Source organism: Carassius auratus, unplaced genomic scaffold (assembly GCF_003368295.1).
Source record: "Carassius auratus strain Wakin unplaced genomic scaffold, ASM336829v1 scaf_tig00022029, whole genome shotgun sequence".
Taxonomy (NCBI): domain Eukaryota; kingdom Metazoa; phylum Chordata; class Actinopteri; order Cypriniformes; family Cyprinidae; genus Carassius; species Carassius auratus.
Window position 1 is genome coordinate 1 of NW_020525154.1, and position 22,500 is coordinate 22,500.

The window sequence follows — 22,500 nt, forward strand, 5'->3', positions numbered from 1 at the left end:
ATATATAAAATATTTTAAATTGATATTATAAAAAATATATAAAATATTTAAAATTGATACTATAAATACAATATATAAATATTTACATTTATATTATTACATAATTTAATTATATTATAAAAATATATATTGTAATGATATTATACATAAATACATATAAAATATTTTATTCATATGATAAATAATCATATATAATTATTTTAAATTCAAATGATAAATAAAACAAAATATTTTAAATTCATATTATAAATAAATAAAAAATAAATCATATTATACATAGAATATTTTAAATCTCATTTTATGAATACAAATTTCTGAAATATTTTATATTTATTTGATAAATAATATATAAATATTTTACACTGATATTATTAAAATATTATTAATAAAACATATAAAATATTTGTAATTCATATTATAAAATAAAAATATATAAATATTTTAAATTCATATGAAAATAACATTTTTAAGGCTTAAATAATTTCTAAATTTCACTTTAATGCAATGTGTTGCTTGATGTTTCTTTGTCCTTATCTGTGAAATTCACTAGCGATGTCTACCAAAGTAAATCCTGCACCATTTTGTTTGAGTTTGGCAGGATCCCAGATCAACAGGAAAAGCAGGTGGTTTAATGTTTATGTGTGGGGTGTCCCGTACCCTTGGTGTCGTTGAGAGGGTCCATGTGTCTGCAGATGTAGCCCTCCAGATAGTTGTGGAAGCGAGGCGTCGGGGGAAGAAGGCCAGACAGATGGCCATGAGCTCCCATCCTCTCTGGAGACTGTCGTAGCGGAAGTTCTCCGTGGTCTGTCTGCAGAGCTGGATGTAGAGCTCGTCTCTCAGACCCTGACAGCTCCAGCCCCTCACTGCCACCTCCAGAGCCACGGACAGAGGCTCGCCTTTGCCCCGACGGTCGCCCATGTAGGTCTGGACGAGTTTGAAGAGCTCCACGGCCTCGCGCTTCACCGTCCGGTCTGTAGTCATGATCATGGGCTTCTTGATGGGCTCGCTGCTCCACGCTAGCATGTTAGCGATCGACACTTTCCTCCTGAACAGACCCTGGAACACAGAGGATTTTTCTATTTTTACACTTTAATCTACGTTTTAGTAGTTCTGTGGTATTATATATTAAATAGTATATTATATAATATTTAGTAATTATTGCATATTCTTGTATTTTTGATTAGCTTTATTAATATTTTGAATTATTTATTTAGATATTTCTTAAATTTTGTTAGTAATTTTGCTGTGTATTTTTGTTAGTTTTTAATATATTTTGAATTCACTTTTATTTTGATATTTTACACTTTAATCTACGTTTTAGTAGTTCTGTGTATTTTATATTAAATAGTATATTTATAATTTTTTATTTATTGCATATTTTTGTATTTTATAAGCTTTTATGAATATTTTGATGCTTATTTATAATTTCCATTTTATTTTAGTTTGAGTAATTTGTTCGTTTTTATAATATTTTGAATTTGAATATTTGTAATATTAATTTTGTCATTTTATTACCTGCTTCAAATATTTGCGGGGGGAAAAAAATAATCGTAATTTTTGTTTTAGTAATTTTTGTTCATTTTATTTTAATTTTCCGTTGTAACTTTAGTTTTATTAATTTTGCTGTAATATATATTATATAATATTTTTTTTTTTTTTAGTTCTTAATATTTTGAATTAGTTTTTAATTTAATATTTTTATATTTACACTTAATATTAGTCTTTAGTCAGTTTGTTTGTGTTTTTGTTAATTTTATAACTTGCTTCTAATAATTTTTGTTTTCATTTTAGTAATTTGTTTAGTTTTTGTATTTTTGATTAGCTTTTATTAATATTTTGAATTAGTTTATTTATATATTGTATTAGATTTTACTAATATTTTGAATTAGTTTATTTATATATTTTCCATTTAATTTTAGTGTTAGTAATTTTGCTGTCTATTTTTGTAATATGTATTAGTTTTTAATAAATATTTGAATCAGTTTTGTATTTTATATTTTAATTTTAGTAATTTTGATGTCTATTTTTGTAATTTTTAATAGTTTTTTCAATCACTTGTTAATAACATTTACAATCAGTCTTTTTTTATTTCATATTTGCCATTTAAATTTTCATAATTTTGTTGCATGTTTTTGTAATTTGTATTAGTGTTTATTAATATTTTGAATTAATAAAAAAAAAAAAAATTCCATTTTAGTTTAATCTTCCACAACTCTGTTGTGTGTTTTTGTTGTCCTTTTTATTAATATTCTCTTTTTGTTTTTATTTTTAATTATCCATTTTAATGTTAGTAATTTTGTTGTGCATTTTTTTTGTCATTTTCATTAGTTTTTATTAATATTTTTGTTACATTTTACATTTTTTAAAAAACATTTTTATGTTAGATTTCAACCCTGTAAAGCCTGACATATGAAATAATAGTCCGAAAAATCTGTTTTTAAAAAAATTGAACAGTTTTTACTGAACCTTTAGACAAAATATTTGTAAAAATGTGTTTTAAGTTTTGTATCAAATATAATACTTTTATGACTCATTTGAGAGTATCAGAGGAAAAATAGCTACATTTCATTCAGAGACTGATATTTATACATTGAAATTCTGATGCTCTTAATGGTAAATCAATGATATCTTTACAGCAGATACTTAAATAAATTTATAAATATCAGTCGTTAATATGTCTTAAGATGATATTTAAATGTTCAAAACATATAATGCAGTGTAATATAATGATGATTGAGAGATGAACTAATAAACATTCCTCAAATGTCTGATGATCATATTAGTGGACTAAAAAATAAAGCAAAATTTTGATCACGCTGATCATTTAGAGGCCAGATATTCACTTATCAAATATGAAACAGTAGGTTTTGTAGGGTTTAATGGGTGTTTTGGTGTACCTGCGTGTGCTTGTTGAAGTGTTTGGACGCCCAGTTCTCGATGTCCGTCTCGGAGGACGGTTTGCGGAGCGTGAACTCTGGGAAAACGCCGCAGCTCGCGCTGGGCATCATGTTACGAGCGTTACGACTGGCCTCGAACTGAGAACACGCTCCGAGATCCTCCGACTGAAAGAAAGAAAACATTGTGTGCTGATGCTGAAGAGCAGCATTGAGAGCAGAGGAAGCACAGATAATAAACCGGTCTTAGTCACAGGAGCAGGTCAAGAGGAGGCCGAGAGGAAATGAGTCAAGCCCCAAAATAATGAGGACTGCAGAAATACCTCCTTCAGGCAATTATACAATTATACAGTTTCAAAAGATTCAGGCGCTTTCCCTCTGTGGCCTCAGAAACATCAGCGCTTATGAAACGCATCATGCAAAGTTAAACGCACAGGTACATGAAACAAAACAACACAAAAAACTCCCAAATTATTAATAACATGGACCTGAGGACTCTAAGAACTTAGCCAGAACAGCCTAGCAACTGCATAGCAACACTCTAAGAACTTAGCCAGAACAGCCTAGCAACTGCATAGCAACACTCTAAGAACTTAGCCAGAACAGCCTAGCAACTGCATAGAAACACTCTAAGAACTTAGCCAGAACAGCCTAGCAACTGCATAGCAACACTCTAAGAACTAGCCAGAACAGCCTAGCAAACTGCATAGCAACCACTCTAAGAACTTAGCCAGAACACCCTAGCAACTGCATAGCAACACTCTAAGAACTTAGCCAGAACAGCCTAGCAACTGCATAGAAACACTCTAAGAACTTAGCCAGAACAGCCTAGCAACTGCATAGCAACACTCTAAGAACTTAGCCAGAACCCCTAGCAACTGCATAGCAACACTCTAAGAACTTAGCCAGAACAGCCTGCAAACTGCATAGAAACACTCTAAGAACTTAGCCAGAACGCGCCTAGAAACCTGCATAGCAACACTCTAAGAACTTACCCAGATCATCCTAGCAACTGCATAGCAACACTCTAAGAACTTAGCCAGAACAGCCTAGCAACTGCATAGCAACACTCTAAGAACTTACCCAGAACAGCCTAGCAACTGCATAGCAACACTCTAAGAACTTCCCAGAACACCCTTAGCAACTGCATAGCAACACTCTAAGAACTTAGCCAGAACACCCTAGCAACTGCATAGCAACACTCTAAGAACTTACCCAGAACACCCTAGCAACTGCATAGCAACACTCTAAGTACGTACCCAGAACAACCCTAGCAACTGCATAGCAACACTCTAAGAATTTACCCAGAACACCCTAGCAACTGCATAGCAACACTCAAAGAACTTACACAGAACACCCTAGCAACTGCATAGCAACACTCAAAGCACTTACGCAGAACACCCTAGCAACTGCATAGCAACACTCTAAGAACGTACCCAGAACACCCTAGCAACTGCATAGCAACACTCTACACTCTAAGAACGTACCCAGAACACCCTAGCAACTGCATAGCAACACTCTAAGAATTTACCCAGAACACCCTAGCAACTGCATAGCAACACTCAAAGAACTTACACAGAACACCCTAGGCAACTGCATAGCAACACTCAAAGCACTTACGCAGAACACCCTAGCAACTGCATAGCAACACTCTAAGAACGTACCCAGAACACCCTAGCAACTGCATAGCAACACTCTACACTCTAAGATCTTACCCAGAACGCCCTAGCAACTGCATAGCAACACTCTAAGAATTTACCCAGAAACACCCTAGCAACTGCATAGCAACACTCAAAGCACTTACACAGAACACCCTAGCAACTGCATAGCAACACTAACTCAAATAAATGTTGCAAAAATTAGCAAACACTTTAAACAGTTTTATTTTCTTGTCTTAAGCAGAAATATAAAAAATTCTAACAATAAATATATGTATATTTTTTCAATGATTTAGAAATAGTAATTCTGCTTAAAATTAAAAAATACAAATAAAAATACTAATTGCTGTTAGGGTAAGAAAAATAAACACAGACAAGCTTTAAAAAAATTAATACAGACATCATATATTAATATTACTTAATATTATATTAATTTTGATATTAAACATATAATAATTAACTTCTTGAGTAAATAAAAAAGTAAATAAAAATCAAGTTTGAAAGCTTTTTTCTAATAATTTAATATTTTAAAGTACGATTTTGAGGGAAAATGTGTTTGAAAGTGAGCAACAAATCCTATAACAGTCCTAAAACAGGTTTCAATTTCTTTAAGCACAATATGATTTCTGACTCTTATCTTTGGATTGTAGGTGTGGAGAGTGTGATGCCTTACATAAGCACGACGACCACTCTTCAAACTGCACATGCTGAAATATTGATGTGCATCGGCAGGGCGTGTGTGTGTGTGTGTGTGATCTGCTGGACAAACACACTGAAACAGTCTAAAACCTCCCAGAAAACACTGCAAATCCAGAACACAGAGACACAAACTGTCCTGAAGAGTTTGCACCTGCAGTTGCTAGGCTAGGGCATGCTAGATGTTGTATAGAGCGTTGCTATGTATTTGCTAGACTGTTCTGGACGGTTTCTTGATTGTTGCTATGCAGTTGCTAGGGTGAACTGTCCAGTTTTTAAAAGCATTGCTACACAGTTGCTAGGATGTTTTTTAGACTGTTGCAAGGGTGTTTGTAGGAGTGTTGCTATGCAGTTGCTAGGGTGTACTGGCCGATTTTTAAGAGTGGTGCTATGCAGTTGCTAGGCTGTTTTTGAGATTTGTTGCTATGCAGTTGCTAGGGTGTACGGGGAGGTTTTTAAAAGCATATCTATGCCGTTGCTAGGGTGTACTGGACGATTTTTAAGCGCATTTCTACACAGTTGCTAGGCTGTTTATTAGATTGTTGCTACACAGTTGCTAGGATGTTCAGGTGGGTTTTTAGGAGTGTTGCTATGCAGTTGCTAGGGTGTTCAGGTTGGATTTTAGGACTGTTGCTATGCAGTTGCTAGGGTGTTCAGGTGGGTTTTTAGGAGTGTTGCTATGCAGTTGCTAGGGTGTTCAGGATGGATTTTAGGAAGGTGCTATGCAGTTGCTAGGGTGTTCAGGTTGGATTTTAGGAGGGTTGCTATGCAGTTGCTAGGGTGTTCAGGATGGATTTTAGGAGGGTTGCTATGCAGTTGCTAGGGTGTTCAGGTTGGATTTTAGGATTGTTGCTATGCAGTTGCTAGGGTGTTCAGGTTGGATTTTAGGAGTGTTGCTATGCAGTTGCTAGGGTGTTCAGGATGGATTTTAGGAGTGTTGCTATGCAGTTGCTAGGGTGTTCAGGATGGATTTTAGGAGGGTTGCTATGCAGTTGCTAGGGTGTTCAGGATGGATTTTAGGAGGGTTGCTATGCAGTTGCTAGGGTGTTCAGGTTGGATTTTAGGAGTGTTGCTATGCAGTTGCTAGGGTGTTCAGGCCGATTTTTAAGAGTGTTGCTATGCAGTTGCTAGGGTGTTCAGGATGGATTTTAGGAGGGTTGCTATGCAGTTGCTAGGGTGTTCAGGATGGATTTTAGGAGTGTTGCTAGGGTGTTCAGGATGGATTTTAGGAGGGTTGCTATGCAGTTGCTAGGGTGTTCAGGATGGATTTTAGGAGTGTTGCTATGCAGTTGCTAGGGGGTTCAGGTTGGATTTTAGGAGTGTTGCTATGCAGTTGCTAGGGTGTTCAGGATGGATTTTAGGAGTGTTGCTATGCAGTTGCTAGGGTGTTCAGGCCGATTTTTAAGAGTGTTGCTATGCAGTTGCTAGGGTGTTCAGGTTGGATTTTAGAGTGTTGCTATGCAGTTGCTTGGGTGTTCAGGTGGGTTTTTAGGAGTGTTGCTATGCAGTTGCTAGGGTTTCTGGCCGATTTTTAAGAGTGTTGCTATGCCGTTGCTAGGGTGTTCAGGATGGATTTTAGGAGCGTTGCTATGCAGTTACTACGGTAAACTGGTAGGTTTTTAAGAATGTTGTTATGCAGTTGCTAGGGGTGCTCTGACTCAGTTTTAGACGGTTGTTATGCAGTTGCTAGGGTGCTCTGACTCATTTTTAGACTGTTGTTATGCAGTTGCTAGGGTGCTCTGACTCATTTTTAGACTGTTGTTATGCAGTGGCTAGGGTGCTCTGGGAGGTTTTGAGATTATTGTCTGAGCTGCATGTATTTATTTGGGAATCATCATTAATTTCGAGGGTCACTGTTTGTCTTACAGTGTTTCCTGTCTGTCTCCATTATTATTCGCAAATAGAGCAGAACCTAAGAATCCCTCGAAGGAACACTCACAGCATTTAGCCTGCGAGATCAGCTCAGCTCAGCCCGATATCTCCAGAACAAAGTAATGACTGGTTGGGTAACAAGCGTCTGAGGGTCAGCCGTCCCAATTAACCTCAATGGCAGCATTTAAGCAGCGGTTCAGGCCTGATTCTGGACTCATTATATTGGGCTGAAAGAGCTCAGAGTTCAGCTCATCAGAGGATTCCAGCTCATTCACCTCAGTGCCAATGTGTCCAAAAAACTTTCTATTACGCAACTGAAAACTGCAAAAACAGAGCACTGACATCATAATACATAACCAGAAAACATGATTTGAGTTCATTGCTGTTAAATAAACAGTGAAGTGCGTCTAATGTATAATAAAGCCACAGTTACTGGCGCATTTGCTTTGCCTCAGAGAAAAATTAGCATAAGTGAGGAAAACAACCAAAACCTGAGCTCCTGTAGTGCATCCTCTGTATCTCACATTCAGATTACTCTATTGCTACAGGACGACACATGCAAAAGTCTAATACCAGAGGTTTGAAAGCTAGAGAATTAAGCCAAAGTATAACTAATTGTGAAGGTGATGCTTGACTGGCTTGCTGCAGTATCATAAATATGGGAATCTAGGCAATGTTTTGAGTTTTGATGCATTGTGCTTGTTGCTGTGCATTACCTGCGAGGGATGAAGGTAAGGTTCAGGTGATGCCAGGTTGGTTTGCACTGACAGACTCTTTTCTAGCAGCGTCTGAGGAAATGCCAGTCTGTCCAGGGTGGCACGTCTCCAGTGGCTGTCCTGTTGCGCAAGGGCTTCGTCTTCGCTGAACGCCCGCACCACTGGACCAGGCAGTGGAAGGGGCATTGCCCCGTCGCTTTCATACCCGTCTTTCGCTCCCTGGTCGGAAGACACGCCCCCTCGCTGATGTAACATCTGCTGAGCCTCCCATGCCAACCGGGCTTGAGTGATCATGGCCCCGAGTCCAGACCCCATGCCATCACCCTCTCCTCCCGGCAAAGACGGCTTCCGGTTCTTACGTTTCCGGTTGCCACCGTTGAGGTCGTGACTGTGCTGTAACGTAAAGGAGCCACCGTAAGAAAATCCGGCTGAAAGGCTATTTGAACTGGTCGTCCCGTAGCTCAGCAGACGCTCTGTCGTCCTAAATCGAGGGGAGGAGCCAGACTGCTCGACATATACTAGCTGCTTTACATATTCCCGCCCAGCTGCGCTATACTCCCGCCCACTAGAATTGTAATCCCGCCCACCAGAGCTGTAGTCCCTCATTCCCGAGCTATAATCCCGCCCACTGGAGCTGTAGTCCCGCCCACTTGAGCTATAGTCTCGGTCGCCCCCCTGATTGGGCATCGTTTCGGGGGTGGAGCTACGCTGTCTCGTCAACACAAGTTGACCGTAAGGAGATGGGCTTTGCTTGGGGGAGTGGTAAAGACGTGCCGGAGACCTGTCAGAGCCAAAAAAGGCCTGGTCGCAGTGCATGTCAGTGGGCGGTTCCTCATAAATAGGCGGAGACTGGTATTCCGAGGGCGGTTCTTCGTACAAAGGAGGCTCGTAAGTGAAGCGGGGGGATGATGGTTGGGAATCGCCCGAACAGTGGCGCTGAGTGCCGCCTAACTCCGCCTTCTTCAGGAACGGAGACTGCGATGCGGGGCGGTCAGGAAGGGAAAGGGGCGTGGCTTCAGGGTCAGAAGGGGCATTGTTGGACGAGCGTCTGGAGCGTGGGGAAGAACTGGAGTATCCGTTTCCCTGTGTCAGAAAACTGGGTTCCCGATCCGAAACCTTGATGAGCATCCTCTCTCTGGTGCCAGTGCCCCATCTGAACCTAAACAAGAGAATATAAGACATAACATTTTTTTTTACTAAATACATTAAATAGATTTTTATTTTATCTTTTTTAGTTATTATTTTGTAATAATATTTTTTAATTTTAATTTTATGGTGTGAATTTTTATTTTCCTTTAATATATAGTTATTTAGAATTATTATTATTATAAAAAGTATATAAATATATTTATTAAAGGGACATAATGAAAAGTAAAATCAGATAAAGAAAATAAAAGTAAATTAAAATACAAACATTTATTTTTAAGGGGAAAAAAAGCACCTCTTGTTTTGTTTTACTATAAGATATTGCCCATTTAATACACTTAAATAGATAATAAAATTGTATTATTAAACGAGAAAACAAGATTTAATAATCAGATTTTCTTTACTATTTATCAAAATAAAAAATCTAATCCATTGTTTTGAAAAAAATTAATTAAATGAAAAAATACATAACACTGTAGACACATCTTAACCTTCAGATCTCCAAACTAATTTTCAAGTGCAAAATATCAGTTTATTACAACTAAGATGTTAAAATGTCTTGTTCTGAAATGATCACAAACCACTTCTTAAATGTGATGAATTTCCAAGTACAGCGATATTCAATGAGGGGGAAAAAAGTGTGGGGTTTTATCCATTAAGAATTCACTGCATGATAAAAAAGTGTCTCTATTTAATAAGAGGGATTGATGAGTCTTTTTAGGAAAATGTTGCAATAATACTAGTGATGTATGACCACTAAAAAGCCTTCAAGCCTTTCAAGGGCAATTTTATAAAGATCTAAATCGAAGAGGTCTGTGAGTTTAAAGCAGACAAAAAAGGCCTCTGAGCGATCGAGAAAGAAGTGTGTCAAATCAATTCAGTACTTGGCCACCACGAGCCGACCAGACTGGATTACACAGCCAAGTGTGTGTGTGTGTGTGTGTGTGTGTGTGTGTGTGTGTTCGCTTCTTTAGTAGCTGGATTAAAACTCCAAACACAAGAAACTTATCTCTCACTCCGTCTCTCTCTCGAGCAAGAGACCCACTACAAAGTGAGCAGTGTTTTCCGCTGGATATTAATTATTCATGCATATCCGACCTTCAAATCAATTTACACATACTCTCCTCCTCCTCTGTCACACGAAATCATTTCACGACCCTTCCTTCATAGTCCGCTGCGTTCCTCGTGGGATAAAACTATTTAAATGTAACATTGTTGGAATATTAAATAAAAAATAAAAAAAACCAGCTTGAAGCGTGATATGCATGTGTTCTTCAGTCTTTTCTTCCGTTCTTTTTTTAATGCACACGCAAATTTGTATAGTCTCTCACAATTAAGCAGCAAGCCATCCGACTTTAACCATGCATGTGTCTTCGACCGCCCACATCTCTCAGGTTTCCGGAAGCATTTCAGCAATTAAATGCAAAGTCACTTTTTAATGGAGGCATCCTGCATCATTTTTTATAACCTCAGAGCTCATGGTAGGTTTGTCTGGAAAGGTTATGCTCTTATGGCTAATACTTCTCTAGAAACAAAATTAATCACAAAAATACTATGCATGCTATTTTTGCAGTATATAATATTTATGCATATACATCATTTAGATTTTCTGTATGCATCACATATAGTGCAACAGACTGAAAACCCCATTGAATTAAAACAGTAATACGAATTTCTTAAGAAAAAAATTGCATTGACTTGCACTCTATTCCATGCATACAGAAAATCCACATACTGCACAGAGATAGCCAGTGGTGGACGAAGTACACAAATCAAGTACTTCAGTAAAAGTACAGATACGTATGATAAAATATTACTCCAGTAAAAGTAAAAGTACTCCTTTTTCAATTTTACTCAAGTGAAAGTACAAAAGTACTCAATTTTTTATGTACTTAAGTAAAAAAGTACTGAAAGATAGATGTTTGCAATTTTATATAGGCTAATTTAATTTTATATTAGCACTTTTTTTTAATAATCCTACTGCTCAAAATACCTGGGATTTATTCCAAAATAACCATTATATGGAGTGAAGATATATTTTTGTTGTTGATATGGACTACGCTGACGAGAGTAATGTTCACTGTGAAGCTTACACTGTGATGTACCTGAGAGAAAACCAGTAAGAACAAAGTATTTTAAAGTTTGTTGTTTTACAGAACATCACAGTTATATATGACATGATAATAAGGCCTGAAGATTTTAAGGAGAATATAATTATATTTTCATAATGATTTTTTCCTTCTCAAACCTTGTCTGGAGTGTAAAAACACCCCTGGCCAAACGGGGTGCATCTCTTCCCCTCTTTGATAATTACTGTAATTACCATGTTCTGAACATCACATCCTTTCTTTTCTCCCCAGATGTAATATATATATATATATATATATATATATATATATATATATATATATATATATATATATATATATATATATATAGGTGGTTGAATAAAAATATTTGGACATTATAAAATTACCTCAAGTTAGCACCAGCAAGCTTGTTAGCTAGACAGTTAGCATCAGCTAACAATATTTAGGCTACTTATTTTCAGAGCGGTTATGAACAACGTCCTTAATAACAATGGATGAAAAGTTTAGAGCTTTACTGATGATTAAGTCTAGAGTGTGTCCACCTTTGTGTGTGGGTCCATGTACATGCTGAATCGACAGGTAAAAAAAATCCTCAAGTCCAAATATTCATTTATCATCAATTAACCGTTTGACAAACTTGCTTCGATGTCCAGATCTGAATTTAAAAAAATCTCAAACATGCTCCAATTTCCCGATCAGAATCAACCGAGTCGCGAACATGCTCCGAAGTGGAGCTCTGAATCAACCGAGTCGCGAACAGGCTCCGAAGTGCCGATCTGAATCAACCGAGTCGCGAACAGGCTCCGAAGTGCCGATCTGAATCAACCGAGTCGCGAACAGTCTCCGAAGGGCCGATCTGAATCAACCGAGTCGCGAACAGGCTCCGAAGTGCCGATCTGAATCAACCGAGTCGCGAACAGTCTCCGAAGTGCCGATCTGAATCAACCGAGTCGCGAACAGGCTCCGAAGTGCCGATCTGAATCAACCGAGTCGCGAACAGGCTCCGAAGTGCCGATCTGAATCAACCGAACAGGCTCCGAAGTGCCGATCTGAAAACTTCGACCAAAGAATGTAAAAAATAACTCCATTTAATATTACGGTTGCGGGGAATTTGGACAAGCATGAGTTATTTTAGTTAGTTTAAGGTTTTTTTTTTTTTTTTAACCTAATACACGGAGACGCTGATAGATGTGTCTGCTTTGCACTGGAGCATTTCAGTGGGCTTAAATAGTTCTCTCTTTACAGCGGATTTAGTTCCCAAACAACTGACAATTTTGACCTAAATATGATTTTCAGTTACAATAATTAATCCTAAATTTCGACATTAATAACTTACTTTTAGCAACATCAGACGCACGCACGCTCACAAGATCTCCCGGTTCTTACTTCTGGAGACTCGCACTTAACGGTTCATTTGAATCAGTGAGTGGTCGACTCCAGAACAGCTGCAATCGGATCATTCTAATTCGTAAACGAATCGTTTGGTGCGATTCGCGATCTGAGTAAAGTTTATTTTGAAAAGACACCGCTTCTGCGTGTCGGAGCACGTGATATATTATAGGGAGTAACGATATGTTTTATGAAATGTAGTGAAGTTAAAAGTACGATCTTATGCTTTGGAATGTAGTGAAGTAAAAGTAAAAGTTACTCAAAATAAAACTACTTCAGTAAAGTACAGATAATTGAAAAATGTACTTAAGTACAGTAACGAAGTAAAGCTACTCCGTTACTGTCCACCACTGGAGATAGCATGCATAGTATTGTAGCCTGCACTTATATTGAAGTCTCAACACAAAGCTGTTTATTTCTGGTCAAAACCACTTACAGCAGTGATCTAATGAAACAAATAAAAACAAGAGCTGTCCGTCTTAAAGAGCGTCTCAAGACCGACTATAAGGGATGTACTTTTGGATGGGGACGCTGGCTCAGACGGTCCAACTAAATGAAATCTGACTTCCAACAGTGTCGTCTGGGTCTCAGAGTGAAATCAAAGGGGATTCTGGGATGTTTTCCATGTCAGCTCCCCCAGGGCATTGCTGTGTGTGAACTGTTCAATGCATTTAGGAGCATTTTTTTGTGGGTCATTAAAAAGCTATGAATGCTATAACAAATGTAGAGGTCGTAAATTTAGGGATGGGGAAAAAAGCACCAATTTTGATACCGTCTAACATGATTATTATATTTCTAAAATCTCATTTAATACATGCGGTTAATTAATTCCTCACATTTTTAGCCTAATAAATCACTTATGATCAACTGCTAATGAATTATGAAAATGTTTAAAAAAAAATGAATGAAGAGTCAGCAAAGACATTTCAAAATAAGAGTCCTGGTGAATCCAGGTCAGCTCTCTTTCAATAGTGTCTGTGCAATCAAGCCAATAATACTGGCAGGGAAATGCGACAGTAGCAAAGAACAGACACTCCATCGGTGACAAAAATTGAGAAAAAAAACCTTTAGTGAGCTGTTTTGGCTTGATCTGTGCAGATTTCTCTCCTGATTCAGACCATAGGTGTTATTATAGATTATTGACTCATAGTTAGCTAAAAATGTCTTGATGTATTTGTTTCATTTTTGTCTTCTCCAGATGTTCACTGATGAACTGGAGTGCTGTGGATTATTGTGATGTTTTTATCAGCTGTTTGGACTCTCATTCTGACGGCACCCATTCACTCGCAGTCAGCATGTGATGCAATGCTACATTAAATGCTGTTCATTAATTCCTCACATTTTTAGCCTAATAAATCGCGTATGATCGACTGCTGATGAATTATGTCAATGTTACTTTTTTTTTATGAAGAGCCGCCAAATACATTTCAAAATAAGAGTCCTTAAATACATTTCAAAATAAGAGTCCCGGTGAATTCAGGTCAGCTCTTTTTCAATAGTGTGTGTGCAATCAAGCCAACAATACTGCCAGAAATTAAGCATGCAATGCTACATTTCTCCAAATCTGACGAAGAAACAAACTCATCTAGATCTGGGATGGCCTGAAGGTGAGTAGATGTTCAGATCTGGGATGTGCTCACCTGTCTCCCTCCTCGGCGGTGGATGTCTTCTCCTCCTGCTCCTGTGATGATGTGGTGCTGATGGCGCTGTGGGCGGGGCTGTTGTCGGCGGAGGTGGTGGTGGGCGGAGCTGTGTTGGTGTTCTGCTTGAGGGTCTGTAGTTTGGCGAGGGGGATGATGTCACAGCTGTGTGGGCGGTGCCAGACGGTGTGCTGGGTCGAAGCATTATAGTAGTAGAATCGGGACGTTTTGGAGTCGAAAAGCTCCCACCACTGATCCTGTCCACTGCGCTTGATCTGTACGCCCGCCGGGGCGTCCCAAACACACTCGCCCGTCAGCAGGTTGGCGTACATGCGCTCCCGGGTGCGCGGCTCGATGATTTCCACCCATTCCAACCTATCAACACATAAACATACAGAAACATGCTTTATGTTAGAGGAAAGTGTTAATGGAGGGGTAGGAAACGTCAGTCGTGGAGTTGAGCTCCAACCCTGAAAAAAACCTGAATCCTGAAGACCTTGATTAGTTTGTTTAGGTGTATTTCAGCACAAATTCAAAGGGGAGAAAATACATTTCTTGCTAAAAGAAAACAAAGCCAGTATATATTTTGTATATATTTTATTTATATTTATGTTATAAAATTGTTGGATTGCTACTGTAAAGCAAAAGAAAATAAAGATATATACAAATATTAATATATATATTACAGTACTGAGAGAGAATCTAATGAAAATCATTTTAATGAAATTCAAAAATTCTGTAAAAAAAATTATGTATAAATATATAAACAAGCACATTTTGTCTAAATAAATAAATATATACAAAGTTTAAAAATATATATATTAAATTTTTAGTATCACAAAAATAATATAAAAAATTATAATAAAATAAAATACTATAAAAATAGTCACAATCTTAAAAATAAAACTCAATGTCTTTATGCAAAATAAAATATACATATCTACATATATACATATATATATATATATTTTTTTTTCTTCAAATATGATTGATGATATGTTTTTGTGAGATGCACCCAAATACGGAAAGTAATGATGTCAGAGAAAGGATTACACTCATATATAGAGTCATCATGATTTTTCATGTGAGTAACAAATTACAGTGTGTTTGTGTGTGTGTGTGTGTGTGTGTGTGTGTGTGTGTGTGTGTGTGTGTGTGTGTGTGTGTGTGTGTGAGATATACAACATAAGCAGCAAAATCCCATCAGGCAGAGAGATGCTCGTTTCATAACATCGCCGTCGATTTGTTTACATTTTTCATAATTTAAAAGCCTGAATAGAAAAAAAAATCTTATGAAGGGCAAATATAAAACATATTTTTTTCCAAATACTTTCTAAAGAAAATGTTAGTGGCATTGTTGAACAAGACACATGATTAGAGAAAACATCCATATCTGAAGCACAAACGCTGCAGAATTTGGCAAAAACTGCTAATTCTAAATAATGCAAAAGGTCTACACGTTCAAAAACTGAAACAAAGATGTTTTGGCGCTCCAGGCTGCGTGTTGATGTGTTCAGATGTTATTTGCATTGAATATGCACACTATGTGTGTGTGATAATCAGCTCTGGTAATCCCATAGTAAATGTCCTCTGATCCTTTAATCAGATCTAATCGGCTCTAATCCAGGAGAACCTGATCGCTCGAATCCTGCTGAAAGCATTTTCGGGAAGCTGGTCAGAGGGGACGCTGGGTAATTTAATCCGTCTGGATCTTCCATCTGAAGCATATGATCAGATTGCACTCTTCAGGACTTTAATATGGATCTTCATAAACGTGTTATTCAGGAGGTATATTCATAAGAGAATAGCTCAATGTTCTGGAGATCACGGTTACAGTGCAATACTAGAGCACTACTCACTGCCTAGTGTGCACTATATAGTGCCTGCTATTACGAAAAGCATTTAAAACTATTAGTTCACTGAATGGCGTCTAATCATCATCCTAGATTTTTAAAGAAATTAATACTTCTATTCAGCAAGGATGCATTAAATGTTTTCCATTCATCAAAGAATCCTGAAATCATTCAGAAGCACAATGTTTTGAATATTGAAAATACAGCAGTGCCTCACAGAAATAAATTACACTTTAACAGATATTCACATAAACAACAGTTATTTTAAGTCTAATAACATTTAGCAGTTGTTAATGTATTTTTGATCATGTAAATGCAGCATGGGTAAGCAGACGAGATTTTCAAAAACATACAAACTTTTTTTATTTTTATCAATTCTGCATTTATTTATTTATTTTTACCTTTTGCAACATTTGATGGTCTGATCAAATAATCAAGACAGATAAGGGTTGTTATAGAATTAAAGAATAAAAAATAATAATAATATTAATATAATAATTGTTAATAATAGTAACAATAATATTAATAATATTATTAATAATGTTAATAATATTAACAATAATAATATTAATAATATTAATAATAGTATTAATAATAATAATAATATGAATCATATTAATAATAACATTATTAATAATATTAATAATAATATATCATTATTTGTAGGGATGCACGATATTGGATTTTGGCCGATATTCGATATGCCGATATTTTCTAAATAATTTTGGCCGATGCCGATACCGATATCGATATATATATACAAATATATACTGATATATTTACAAATATATACTGATATATTTAAACTTTAATTTTACTGAAGAGAAATCCATGTATCTCTTCTGTACTGATTCTACCATAAATTTATTATTTTACAAATGTAGACAGACATTCACATCTGAAAAACAGGTCAATTATTTCACTTGGAGAATATCGGTTTGGCTCATCGGCAGAAATATTCATATCGGCCGATACCGATAATGGTCATTTTAAGCTTTTATCGGCCGATACCGATGTTGTGCCGATATTATCGTGCATCCCTAATTATTTGTCAATAAAGGAAATAAAAAACATGGTTTTCCTTTGAATTAAGATGATTTCTGATTCTCTCCCCACTGACAGATATGTGCTCTTGTTTTATGCAAAAACTCACTTCATTTAGATTTCTGCAGAAGAAAAAGTAATATTGTAAAGTGTCTCTCTCTCTTGATTGTTAGATATTTATGCTGGAAAACAAGACAAAAAAAAATCCAATAATTTTTATTTATTAATTTTTTTTTTTACTTTTTTTTTTGCATTGTAGCCTGATGAAAGGAGTTTCCTGAATGGTAATGTTAGTAATGTTTTGACGGCTGATGGTGTGGGTGGAGTCCAGCAGATGCACTGCTATTGATTGACAGGCTCTCTGCTGCAGTGCTGTTAACAGCCGCCATCTGCAGCGTTCACCGACCGACCGCGCTTTACAAGGTGCCACTAATCATGCAACTGGATTTAAAGCTCTCACCGCAGAACCACAGCAGGTCAAATCACAGAGAGAGAATAAAAAGCAACACATACTATAACAGTGACAGAAAATGCATATGAAAGAGCAATTATTCAAGACAGATCGAGCATGCTTACATCAAAAGAGCACATCTGCATTGGCAAAAATGACTCAAAACGCTTGTATTCTTGAGACAGAAGGTCAAAGTCACATGGGGATGGTCTACTAACCTCTCCAGCTTGTTTCTATCCATCCTTCTGTCTACGACCTGCCCTTTACCTTTCTCACCGTGTCTATATATAGAGAGAGAGATGTTCATCTGTCCTTCATCTCTACATATAAGCGAGAGCACAAGGATTTAATGTGACGAAAACCTCCGCAAATGACTGTCTGAGTTTATCTGATAACACACAGATAAAAAAACTAACAACAACAAAAAAACTGTTAAAGGGATAGTTCACCCAAAAATGAAACATTTCTGTTAATTTAATCACCCTCAAGCCAAGTATGTGACTTCTTTATGCAGTAAAACAGTAAGGAATATTTTTAGCTGAAACTGTGTTCATTGGCGATTCATTAAATGCAAGTCAATGGCTACCGTCAGTTTGAGAGTCAAAAAAGCACATACATGCAGCACAAAATTATTCCCAATGGCTCCTGACGAAATAATGAGGTCTTATGAAGCGAAAAAATCAGTCTGTGCAAGAAACCCAACATCATTCACAACATTTTGGGAACATTTTCATGGTTTCTCATTGTTTATGTAAAAAGGGTAGCTGATGAAGACTAATTGATTCACTTTATATGCATTAGACATGCAAAACATCCACATTTCACATCAATGTTGCGTGTTTAATATAATATAATACACTGAAAAATGAATGGTTAATGATGAAATGAACCAGAATTGTTCACCCGAGGTTCTGGATTACAGGTTATAATGTTGAGTTTCTTGCACAGATCGATCCTTTCAATATTTATCATCAGAAGCCATGCATATTAATTTTGTGTTTCTTAATAGGCTCTTTTTTAATTCTCAAAAACGGTAGCCATTGCCTTGCATGTTATGAATCACTAAACACCACAGTTTCAGCTAAACATGTTCTTTACTGTTCTGGTGGCAACTGGGTGAACTATCCCTTTAAAAGAGGGCAAATTGCATTGACTTGAGAATCATAAATCATGAGTTAAGAGCCTCAGAGCTCATGGTGAGCCGAAAATCAATTTCTCAGTGGAGACAATGAATGGGATTTTACCTCTTCATCCCGACTCAGTGGCCGCTTTACAGACAACGACAGAAAGAACAAGGAGGATTTAGAGAAAAGGAAACACTGAAGATGACTCTGGCTGCTATTAAACCCATAATTCTCCATGTTCTTCATTAAGATGTGTCACCTTGGCTGCAAACCTCTTTCTAAAGACAGCACACTGTTATTAATGGTGTGTACACCTCACACTGAGCAGCGAACGCTCCTTCAACCGGTTAATAATGCTTTAGCCGCCACGCTTCAGCGGCGAAGCCATCTGGAGAGTTTTTGGCGTGTGTTGATAGAAGTGTAAAGAGATCAGAGGAAGACACGGATGAGTCAATTAGCTGATCGGACGACGACATCTCATTTCAAACAGAATTAATGGAGCGATCACTGTCCCAAACTCACACTGAAATCGAGTGTGAAGGGGAAATCTATATTTATAGATGAGATCAGAGAGAGTCCAGCGAGCTCAGAGCAAACCGAAGGAGAACAGAGAAGAGAAAAAGAGCAAACACAAAGTAAAACACCGTTGACAAACATGTTACAAAATACAACTGAAACTCTTAAATCTTTCATTTGTAAAAATTCTGAAAAGAACTCGACCTTCTTAAAATGTTTTGCATACATCTTAGGAGGACAAATTAAATATTATATATAACAAAATAAATACTATATTTATATACACTACTAAATATTACACTGAATAAAATTTGGGTTATGCCCCAGCTAACAATTTCACGTTCTGGGAATGTTAGTTTTTGGTTCCCAGAACGTTGCCAGAACGTTCCCTATTGGTTATCCAGGAAAGTTTTCTTAACGTAAATAGAACGTTCCCTAAAGGTTAGGGGAACGTTCCGGGAACCTACTCAGAACGTTCCCTTAAAATCATAAAAACATAACTTACAGGGAACATTCTCAGAACATTCTCCTAAGGTTATCAAATATAACCTAAAAATAACCTACAGGGAACGTTCCCAGAACATTCTCCTAAGGTTATCAAATATAACCTAAAAATAACCTACAGGGAACGTTCCCAGAACATTCTCCTAAGGTTATCAAATATAACCTAAAAATAACCTACAGGCAACGTTACCAGAACATTCTCCTAAGGTTATCAAATATAACCTAAAAATAACCTACAGGCAACGTTCCCCGAACATTCTCCTAAGGTTATCAAATTAAACCTAAAAATAACCTACAGGCAACGTTCCCAGAACATTCTCCTAAGGTTATCAAATATAACCTAAAAATATCCTACAGGGAACGTTCTCAGAACATTCTCCCAAGGTTATCAATATAACCTAAAAATAACCTACAGGGAACGTTCCCAGAACATTCTCCCAAGGTTATCAAATTAAACCTAAAAATAACCTACAGGCAACGTTCCCCGAACATTCTCACAAGGTTATCAAATTAAACCTAAAAATAACCTACAGGCAACGTTCCCCGAACATTCTCACAAGGTTATCAAATTAAACCTAAAAATAACCTACAGGCAACGTTCCCCGAACATTCTCCCAAGGTTATCAAATATAACCTAAAAATAACCTACAGGTAACGTTCCCCGAACATTCTCCCAAGGTAATCAAATTAAACCTAAAATTAACCTACAGGGAACATTCCAAGAACGTTCTTGTTTGGTTCCCAAAAAATAACCAAATGGGAACCATACGGGAACGTTATGGGAACGTTCTGTGTTTGCTGGGTGGTTTACTTTGACGTTATTGAAGAAACTGATTTCACAAATAATTACAAAGAGAGTAGCAGTTTTATAGTTAAATTTAACTGAAAAATAAATAAAATATGTAAAAAGTTACTTGAAATAAAATAAAGGTTAACTAAACGTTTTTATTTCAGCTCCATTGTTCATTTTAAATTAGTTCAACTTGATGTGCTTAAAACTACATTACTAAAAATATAGCTAAAATGAAAACAGAAAACATTCAACTAAAACCGTAAGCAACACATTTAATTAAAAGTGAGATTCTGAGGCTGAAAGAATAAAACAGTATTTTCTTGTCAAATGTACTCCGTTTTATTTAAAACTTAATTTAAAAATATTTTTGCTTAATAATAAACTTTATTTCCTATTATTTTTTCTTTTAATATATATACTAACATGCATATATAACAAAATCAAATAACTAATATAAGTAATATAAATAATAAGCACAGAGAGGTGAATTTGATTTCATTTAAATAACTGCATAGCTTTAAAATTTACTATTATTATTCTGACTCTTATTATTTTTTGCATGTTTATAAAGTAATATATTTCTAAAAATGTACATTTAAAAAATGATTTCGGTCTCTTTCAGCTCTTCTCCACAGACACAATCTGACACCTCATCATTCATCCTAATAAAACTCCCTCCTCCGTCTTCTCTTATTCCTGGATCTCTCAAAGCCTCAGATTCATCAGATATGAGTCGCAGCAGCTCTGCGTTCATCCTGACCTTCACACACACACACACACACACACACACACACACGAGCTGAGAACACTGGAGAAATCTGAGTGTCGATCATTATCTCAGAAAAAAACTGCAACAGGATAATCAGGAAACAACCACAGCATCTTAGTTGTTTTTATTATTATTATTGAGGAGCTGATTGTACCGAGTAGATAATATGTGACCCTTGACCACAAAACCAGTCATGAGGGTTGATTTTTCAAATTATCAAAGCTGAATAAATAAGCTTTCCATTGATGCATGGTGTGTTATGATCTGACAATATTTGTCTGAGATACAACTATTTGGTGCAAAAAAAATCGAAAAATTGAGAAAATCATCTTTAAAATTGTCCAGATGAATTTTTAGCAATGCATATTACTAATCAAAAGTAAAAAAGTTAATTTACAAAATATCTTCATGGAACATGATCTGTACTTAATATCCTAATGATTTTTGTCACAAAAGAAAAATAGATAATTGTGACCCATATTATGTATTTTTGGCTATTGCTAGAAATATACCCAAAAAACTAATTGCATAAAAAATTGCATAAATATATATTAACCCAAATAATTCAAAAACAGAAGTGCAGTCAGTAGATTCTGGAATGTAATGCCCAAAATATCAGTCTATCAATATTTTAAGTATATTATAAATATGGACAAAAACAGTAAGAGTGAACTAGTCACAGAAATGCAGACGAATATGTCAGATTTTATCAGTTTTAAGATTATTATGATTAGTTTAACCAGTGTATTCGAACAAAAAAATAAAAAAATGTTAATAAACCTTCTGAAATTGATAATTTTTATGAAGGACTAAATATTACACTGACCAAAAAATAAAAAAAGTTTTTTTCAAAAAAGTAAAAATTTCACAAAGTAAAAAGTAAACTTTCAAAAGTAAATTTCACAAATTATTACAGATAATTACAATGAAATTGAAAGTAACATTAAATGTGAAGCTTTAAGTTTCTCCTTGTCTCACTGGATTGTGTGATTTCAGCTCTTCATACTGTATCTTTTATTAATTCAAAATATTGTACAAAATAAGCCTCTGATTATTCAAGTGGATCACAAACAGATATGCATAAAGTAAAATAGATACTTATATTAATTTAAAATAAAAACTGAGCATATTTTAAAGATTTAAGATTTTCCAAGTGAATGGGTGACACTAATAATGTGATTTTAAATAAATAAATAAATAAATATATATATATATATATATATATATATATATATATATATATATATATATATATATATATATTATTATTATTTTTTTTTTAATAAAGTGAAATATGATCATCACATACAATGTATACAAATGTACTTTCACAAAATATGTAAAA

At 35.8% G+C, this 22,500-nt stretch overlaps 1 pseudogene; it reads right to left on the minus strand.

Annotated features, from left to right (window-relative positions):
• Window positions 1-657: 657 nt before the first annotated feature.
• The window catches only part of LOC113077237 (rho GTPase-activating protein 39-like), a 34,446-nt pseudogene continuing 12,603 nt past the window's right edge, over window positions 658-22,500 (minus strand).